This window comes from Ambystoma mexicanum, chromosome 2p (assembly GCF_040938575.1).
Source record: "Ambystoma mexicanum isolate Mex_15411 chromosome 2p, UKY_AmexF1_1, whole genome shotgun sequence".
Lineage (NCBI taxonomy): Eukaryota > Metazoa > Chordata > Amphibia > Caudata > Ambystomatidae > Ambystoma > Ambystoma mexicanum.
This window is the reverse complement of record NC_090923.1, coordinates 1,456,018,939-1,456,028,417: the sequence shown is the minus strand read 5'-3', so window position 1 is coordinate 1,456,028,417 and position 9,479 is coordinate 1,456,018,939.

The window sequence follows — 9,479 nt, the reverse complement described above, 5'->3', positions numbered from 1 at the left end:
TAAAAACAAGGATAGGATTGCCCTTAAAACTCTCTCTCTTACTTCCAAATGTCTCAATAACATAGCTTCCCCCTACCTGGCAGAGAGAGTCAACAAGAGAACCTCGGATCGTCCCACAAGAATGTCCAAAACCTACACCTTAGTGGTGCCCAGATATAAAAAGAGCACAGCCGGTGGCTCCATTAGACCTTAGAACTGACCAACCCTACCCCAGCTTCAGGCGGAAGGTCCTCGCCTGGCTACCCTCTAATGACGTTTAACCTGACTGCTTCTCCTCCCTTAGGACCCTTCGCCAGGCACCCATTGCCCTTTCTGATCACTTTGCCTCTACCGAATATGCTTCTGGTATTTGCTGCTCGCATCTAGGAATGTCACTGGGTCCCATCTTCGACCACTGCCAACTCATGGTTGCATTTATGCCACCCTGCTTCAACTGTTTTTATTACTCATTGTATGTGACCAAGTTTCCTAAGTATCCTGCATTTCTCTGTAACTAAGTTCTCAAGTATCCTTGTAATGTTTGCGCCCAGCTACCCGCGGGTTTGGTTTTGCGCTATACTAAATAAACAAACAAACAAACTGCGTGCCCCTCAGTCCGCAGGCACATATACATGCCCAGAACACCCGCAGAAAGGCAGGCCATGGTCCAGGATTTCTACAGGGTGGCGCACTTTCCCAAAGTGCTTGGTGCCATAGATTGCACTCATGTGGCCCTACGTCCACCTAAGGCCACTGAAAACATCTACTGCAAGCACTGGCATTCCATCAACGTGCATGTTGTATGCGATGCCAAGGGAATCATCACCTCTGTGTATGCAAACTATATACAGAATGTCCGCCCTGAGCCGGGCCCTGTAAGCTGGGAAGCATGGCGACACATGGCTCATAGGTGAGTACAAATGCCTGTGCACATTCATGTATGTCACACATAGGCAAATACACAAGCCCAACTAATGACAACCATTATCACCTTACCAGGGGACAGTGCCTACCCTCTGAGCACCTACATGATGACGCCAATATGGAACCCCACCACATCACCCCAGATAAGATACAACGGAGCCATATTGCAACCAGGGCCATAGTGGAGCGCACATTCGGAGTGCTCAAGTCCCGCTCCTGCTCCCTTGACCGCTCTGGCGGACAGCTACTATATGCACCCCCAGTAGTGTGCAGGATCATTGTGGCAGCATGTGTCCTGCACAATGTTGCAACACGTCGGGGTGTACCGGTGTACATGGTGGTGCCCCCACACCCCCACTCACACGCACCGCTGCTGCGCGTGGGAGGTAAAAGGCCAAATGGCGAGGCAGCCCGTAACCAGCTTGTGGCTACATTTTTCATCTAAACTCCAACCACTGTGGAGTGCACACAGGCCTGGCACATACCAGGTGACAATCGATGATGAGAAAGGGACAGTTAACTGTCACAACCTTACCACCCTGCGAATGTGTCCACGGAAGTTCCACATTGTGTGCATCCCTAGCTACTTAAAGACAACCAATCCTGTGTGACCAAAAGGAACACATGCAAGGTGCATATCCCACCCACCCCCCTGCAAAACAGGGCATGAAAGTACTGGTATGCCACCCAAACACTCCCAATCCCCATGACCACCGTCTGCCACACCATGCCATGATATGCAACAGCAAAACATCAAAGCATATGCACAACACATGACACAATAGTCACAAAGTGCCAAGTGAGAAATGTAAATAGGCACTAGACAATTACACCTGACATGGAATCTGAAGAAATGACTGACCAAAACCTCACACCCTGAAAACTGTGGCACAAAGGCATGCCACCAGTGGTGCAAGCAACAACAGTCAGAATACCTGTTGCCATGCACATTGGACAATAGCAAATTGGCATTACAAACACTGTGTGCTGCGTGTGTGTCCCCTGCAACACACCGCTCACCGGACAGCACAATGAGTGTGCATTGCATTGGGGAAACCCCTTGAGCATCATGAAAAATAAGTACAATCAACAAAATAGTACCCTGTGATTCATGTACACGATCAATGAATTGGAAGTGAACATGGATTGTAGGGACACGGCATGCCTGAGAAGGCAATCTGGGTGCACGTGTGTGCATGGTGTCGCCGTAGTTGGTGTGGGGGGTGTTGCCTAAGTGTTTGTGTCAGTAGGGACATGCATCGAATACATGCATGTGAAATGAAGTGAGCCTCAGTGTCCTGTAGACAGCACATGTCAACATTGCACTCAAGGACCCCCCTGTGTGTTAAACCACACCAATGTCCTGACACCTCAAAATTAAACCCAACATACGATCAGCCATTGACCAGCAGAACATATCATGTACAGAGTACCCCACATTGACAATGGCAGACAGTGAGCAATCACTGATTCATTGAAAATCCGCATACGGCCTACACACAAAGGAGGAAGGGAACAAGGGAGAATAACAGTACCTTCCTACAAGTCCTTCAAACAGTCCAGAATGTAAAAAATAACAATCAAATCAAAGTAGATTGTACAAGTGGCTGTAACAATAAGTGAGAGTCTAGGGAGGGAATGTGGGAAAACAAAACTAGCATCAACATTGCTATGCCTGGCGGCAATAGTTGCAGTACAAGAGTTACATAAGGAGGGGGGGTGAGGGAAGAGGAGGGAAGAGGTGAGGAGAGTAACAAAACACGTGACAAACATTGGAAGGTCGATGAATAATCAAGATAGTGCTGGGGAGGGGGAGAAGAAACACAGAAGGGAAAGGGGAACAGACGAGCTGTAATCAGTGGTGGAGGGACTGATGATAAAAGTAAGTGCCAAAATAAAACTCAAAAAGGTGAAGGTGGTGGGTGGATGGACAGAGGCAGAGGGGGGGAAGTGTCTGCAAAGAACAAGTAGCTATTTATCACCACACAGAACAAGACAGACAGAGGACAAGGAGGAGGGGAAATGGTGGTGGAGAGGGAGGAGAGAAGGGAGGAGCGGGCCAAGGTGTAAAGGCAGGAAGGGAGATAGGGGGAAAGAAAGCACACACAGGGGCCAGAGGGAAAGAAGAGGGTGCAGAAGGGCAGGGGGTGTGACTGTGAAGGGGGGAGACAGAGGGAGACAGGCGGGGTAAGGGAGACAGGGGGAGACTGACAGGGGGCAGGTGGCGACAGGCAGGGGCAGGGGAGACAGGGGGACAATAAAGGGACCCAGAAGGGTGGTGGACAGGGGTAGACAGGGCCTCTGTGGGCCTTTGGTAGCTGGCTCCAGCCTCCTGGTTCCCCGGATTGTCACTAGGGCCAAGTGCAACCAATGGGAGGGGGGAGCAGGGCCAGGCCACAAACAGTACAGTCAAGTCAAAAGCAATGCGGCCATATTTCAAATGGCACAACAAAACACTAGGCAGGGATGCAAGATGGCCAAAGCAGGGGAAGCAAGGAATTGGGGGTTGATGAAACACGTGGTCACAAGGATAACTCAGCGTGCAGCGTTCATGTGGCATATCAAAATCACTGTAGGCCAAGTGTCCCAATGCAACATTGCCAGTACACGGACCCCTCCCACCATCAGTGTGTGTTACACAGCCAAAGGGTGCATGGTACCACCTACAGCAGGAAGTGCATGAACATAGACAGTCAAGTCATAAAAAAAACATAAGCAACATGATGAAATGCACAGTCAACAGAAAACTCACCAAAATGAAGTGCAAACATGCTTTGGAGAAGCCATCCGGAATACCCACTAGGTGTGTAGACACAAGTAGGACTGCAGGCTGGTCACAGATATGCCGGAAGCCCAATGCCCCTGTGTAAGATGCTGTCACACCGAGCCATCCTTGCGAGCCCATGGAAAGGGGAAGCAGGAGTAGCATATGTGTCAGGACCCCAAGCAAAACACATACACGAGACAAGCCTGAATGGGTCCTGCTGGAACACACAGTGGATGCCTTCAAATGCCACAAAGCAGCACACTGCCACATGAAAGCACAATAGACAAAAAATAAAAAAAATGTGCAGAAAAGAAATAAAAAGTAAAATAAAAAATGGCAACATATGACCCAGGTGTTGGGGGAGCACCCAGGAGGGGGGAGGTACAGGGTGCACCTCAACACCCACATGTGTAGATGTTGAGATTTTTTTTAAAAAAAACCTCAATGGGCTCAACGCCTGCATGGCCCGACCTATGTGGTAGATAGGTTGTTGTCGTCACCCTCTGGATGGAAATCAGAAGGTGACGCGCCACAGTTGCCTGACCACACCTATCCGCGGCTTGACCCTCAGTGGCAGCAAGCATGTGGGTCTGGTAAGCCAGGTCCTGCATGGCAATGACACGTAGGTCTGCATGCATTACCTCACATGTCACACGTGCTTCCTCCTGCAAGGACTGACCTGTAAGACAGAGTTCTGCCTGCATGGCCTCACATGACATACGGTGCACCTCCCGGCTTGCATTGAGATCAGCTGAGATGGTTCTTTCAAGCCGCTCCATCCTGTCTTCTGCCGGCATACTGTCGTCCATCCTGAGTGCACCCAGAGTAGATTGGAGGGATTGGTGTTCGAACCTCAGGGCCTCACGGTGTGCCTTTGCCTGAGCAGCAAGTGCTTGAGGCAGAGCCACCATTTCAGCCTGGCGTGCCCTGTCAGAGGCCGCCATGTCCAGCCTGAGTGAGCGGCACCTGGACCGCATAGCCTGCTGCTGGAGCTCCACCTGCCTTTCAGGGGGGAGGATGGAATGGGCCACACTTTGCATACCTTGAGCCATCATCTCAACTGCTCCCCCCTGTTGCTGTGCAATGGCAATAATGGCAAGCTCCCACTCAGTTGACCCCGGTGGCGCACGGCCACTGCGTTGCCGAACACGACACCTGCCGGGCCGAAGGAGCCATGGTCCATGCTGGGTTGGTGCCACCCACGGCTGCAGGACTGCATCCCTCTGTCAACCTGATGCCTTAGGAATATGGCCAACTGGTGTTGAGTGTGACCCTGCACCCGTAACCACCACAGGCGGACATTCCAACCCCGCCTGGTCCCCTACTGCAGGTGTCGCAGACAGAAGATCATCCAACACAGTATCACTTACCGGCGACGACATGTCATGATGCAGATCCGGCTCAACATAGTGGTCAGAGCATCCATCAGAGCCTGACTCAGAGCCCGCTCTGGACACGATGGCCTGGAGCACCAGTGGGTTCTTGTGGGCTGCCACCTCACGACCACCACTTGTGCCTGGTTGGTCATGTGAACTGACCACCGTGTCTGGGATGACATCTTCATCCCCTGCCTCCAGTGCGTCATCACCTGCAACATAAACAAAAGAAACATGAACACGCATGAAAGTAGCACATACCACACACATACAGATCACAACATTGACAGCCAACACATGAAGCAGACATGTCACACGCAACTGAAACCCCAACATGCATCCAGTGGCATTGCAATGCAAGGGTATCCCGAAAGCAGAATAGGATGTGTGAAAAATGTGAAGCCAACACATGTTTTGCATTTTGCCCATCACCTGCATCACACACAACCTCTAGCAGGCACATATCCAAGGCAGAAATGAGAGATGGCAACAAAGAGATGGCACGTAGCATAAGCATGTGGGAACACACAAATGGCCACAGCTGGCAATCACACCAAACACACCATGACACATATAACATGCATGTTCACATGCAGTACTCAACAACCATCTACTATGCAGAGTAAATGTGTCACAGGAGGCACCTACGCTACTCCGTTTCTATACAATGAAAGGAGGGACATGGGTACATACATGGCAGGTCACTATCACACAGCAGCATTGTGTTGGCATGTTGAAGGGCTGAACTTGGCACAGGAGTGGGTGTGTGCAGTGCAGTGTATGTGTACGCCCTCAACTTCCAACATCTGCACGTACGTAGTGATGTCAATCTCCAAACATGACGGCAGTGTAAGGGCAATTGCAGCCATCATGTGCAAATGGCATGCACTATGTAGCATGGATACCGTTAAACACCCACCCTCTGGGCAATAGCAGGGAGGCACTGCATGGCAATGAAAGGTTCACCACAGAACTGTGTATTAGCAGACAGTGTTGGTATGCGTCTATTGCATGTCGTGAGTCAAATGTCACTACAACCGATGAGAAGTGGACATGATGCAGGACAGATGAAGAATCATCAGTAGTACACCCATCCATGCAGAAGACACAACACTAGTTGAACAGAGGCAGGGGGCCTGTAACAGGGGTAGCCATGTGTACGACTGTCACAAACCGTGGAAGCTGGCGGTTGTGGCCCCGTTGGCGTATGAGCCGCCATTGAGTAAGCCGCCACGCTCCCATGCACCGTATTGTGACGGTCTAGCCTTTTGGGCTATGCCGTCGCAAGCCTTTTTTTCTGGCTTTCAACCCAGAAGCCGACGCGTTGCAACCCTTCGCGTTCAGGCTTTCGGGTTGACACGCTGTTTTTTCCCTTGCTCGTACTTGTTTCCTTCCCCCCCCCCCCCCTGTTCACCTTGCTTCTGCTATGTCCCAGTGCTCCTCTCTCTCTTCCTGCCTTCTACTCCATTTTCTCACCGCACTCGCTTACCTGCATTCCCCCTACTTACCTTTCATCGCCTTGTGCATGTGTGCTGGAACGACCAGGGTACTCCTACATCGGAACACACGCATCCCTCCGGATCTCTTCTACAATTCACCAAAGACAGCGAGGACCGCCGATCGGCAAAGGGGTTTTTTATGGCGTAAGGCTTTTTCCCCGGACCAGTCTGCTGCGGAAGGAGTGCCCCTCCTAGACCTCTTTTCAAAGGGTCAGGGTGGCTTCCTCTCGCGGCCGACCTTATCTGCACAGCAAAGAAAAATCCTTGTGGCGAAAGAGGTTCGGAGCAAAACCGGAATCCGAAGCATCAGGTGAGGAGGAGGAGTGGGAGCGGGGTGACCAGGAATCGGGGCCATCTAAGACCGGGCCTGATAACGACACAGATGTGGACACCCTAAAGTCGTGCTTAATGACACACAGACCCACAGTGAGCGTGAAATGACTGTCCAAATAACATGACACTTGGATCATCCTGGAGACATACTACAATGAGCAGGCGGTCAAGGACACCTAGGGGCATACATGGAATGCACATGGAGCATGATTCTGCACACATGTCCACAGGGAGCCACTGCCATCAGCACAATCAGAGTGAGACACACTGCACCAAGGACAAAGGATGTATATGACATGATATGACATCTCATCAAGATTTCCCTTGTACACAAGGGGCTCAGAGCGCAACCAAGCAAAGGGAAGGGGACAAGGGAGAAAAGAAAATGAAAACAACCAAAGAATGAAAATGAAGTCCAATGATAGAATAGGCATTCAAAAGGTGGTAGTGCAGCCATCAAGTGGCAAGTGCAAGATCATTTGGATAGGGCAAGTCTGATGAGTACAGAAGAAGAGTGGGGGACTGAATGGGTACAGGTACAGAACCCATTGCAATGGGAGGCCTGGAGGCAGTGCAGCAGGGAGGCAGGGTGAGCAGGTGCCTGGGCCCGAAGGACAGAGGGTGTCCAGGTGCACAGTGCCAAGAGAGGAAACAGTTCAGCTGGGGAGAAGAGGGGCTAATGCAGGAGCAAATAGGAAGGTATTTAGGTGCTTCCAGAAGCAGAGATGTTTCTCCTCAAGTTTCAACGTGGCAGGTAGGCTGTTCCAAAGGGAGGTCCCAGTCGTAGACACAGATCTGCCCCCAGCTTGTTTCTTCTATAAACAACTGACTCTGAGGGAGTGTGAGGTAGAGGAGCAAAGGACTCGAGAGGGGAGGTATTGGCAGAGGGATAGTTGAAGGTATTTTTGCCTCAGGCCCCAGAAATCCTTGTGCACATTGCAGAGGGTCTAAAATGTTATCCTCGCATCCACCGGTAGCCAATGAAGGGATTTCAGGGCTGGAGAGATAGGATCCCAGGGCTTGAGGCCAAGGACAAGTCTCGCAGTCCTGTACTGGATTAGTGGTAGAGGGTGGAGTGTGGAGGCAGGTAGAATTTTGAAAGAGCCTGTCACAGTAGTCCAACCTTCAGACAACCAGAGCTTGAGATACAGTGAGCTTGTAGGTGAACGAGAGGAAAGGCACAGTACCCCTGAGGAGGTTAAGCAAGAAGTTAATATATCTCAAGAGACGTGGAACACCACAGGTAGAGAGTGAGATTGATGAAAGGAAGGACCCAAGTTGTAGCTGGGAGGGTCACACACGCCAAACACACGTCATTGAATAACACACATCAATACTCACCGGATGAAGCATCATAATCCATCCTCTCTCCCACTCCACAGATTTGTTCTGCCTGGATGACCTCTGCAGCGATCTCCTCGTGCTGAGTGAGTTCATCCTCCTCTGCTGCTGGCCCACCACCAGTCACGTGAGACATGGCATAATTGGAGGCACGCTTTTGCTTTGCACAGCGTCGGAGGCCATTCCAACGCCTGTAGCAGTCCTGAGCCATGCGCACCTAGAATCGCATGGCTGTCACACCATCCACAAAATGCTGCCAGTTGACCCAACCCTGGGGAGGCGTTGTATGGCACTGTGGGCCCACAAGCATATTGCGTTTTGTGCCGACACGTAGTCCACAAGGAAGTCCAGTTCCTGCTTGCTGAAAGGCTTCTTCCTCAACGTGCCAGAGGCCGGAGCTGTGACTGGGGTCTCAGCCTCTTGCGCAGGAGCACGCTTGCTCCTTTTGGGCGGTGGTACTGACCCTGAGTGGCCAATGTGGCCCTGATCAGTGGGGCAGTGGTGCTGGTGGACTGGACCAAGGGAGTGGGTGTTGGAATGAGGACGGAAGGCCTGGCTTGGGTCTGACACACTGCCGGGGTGGTGTCGGCTTCATCTGCCCATGCAGTTACCACCACCTGGATGCTTGGGCCAGCAGATGTCATAACTGCCCCAGATACGTGTGCCCTGCTATGCTGGACACACTTGACCCGAACCTCCTGACAAGATGGAAATTGTCCTGGGAGTCCTCAAGCAATGCAACATTCGCTGCCCGACCCCAAGCCCAGGTGGTGGTCCCACAGCTGCACCTGCAGTCACCACCACCGGTGGGCCAGTGACAGCAGATGAAAGTTGCTGTTGGGTCATATGGGAACCAGGTTATGATGCAACAGCTGCATCTCCAGGAGCCACAGGGGTGGTGGCATGTCTGCACCAGCACGTGGCTAGGACATTCTGCCCCAGTGGGGCACCCTTGCCTCTTCCCCCTCTGTAGCCACCCTGGCCACCCTGGACCCCCTGTCCCTCCTGGTCTCCCCGCCCACGTGCCCGACCACGCACACCCCTGGGATGACACCCAACTTTGCAGCCCTTACCCTTTGGTGGCCTCCCAACCATGGCACAGATGGTAAATAGCCAGTGGGCGGTGCACTCAACAATTGTCCTGGGCAATTGCGTTCAAGGGGGCAGGGTACTGGATAGAATAGGTACCCCTGTGCTCCTGCAAGGCTGTCTGTGACCCCTGGGGAAAAATGACGGGTCACGCAATGCTCAGGCCCCCCC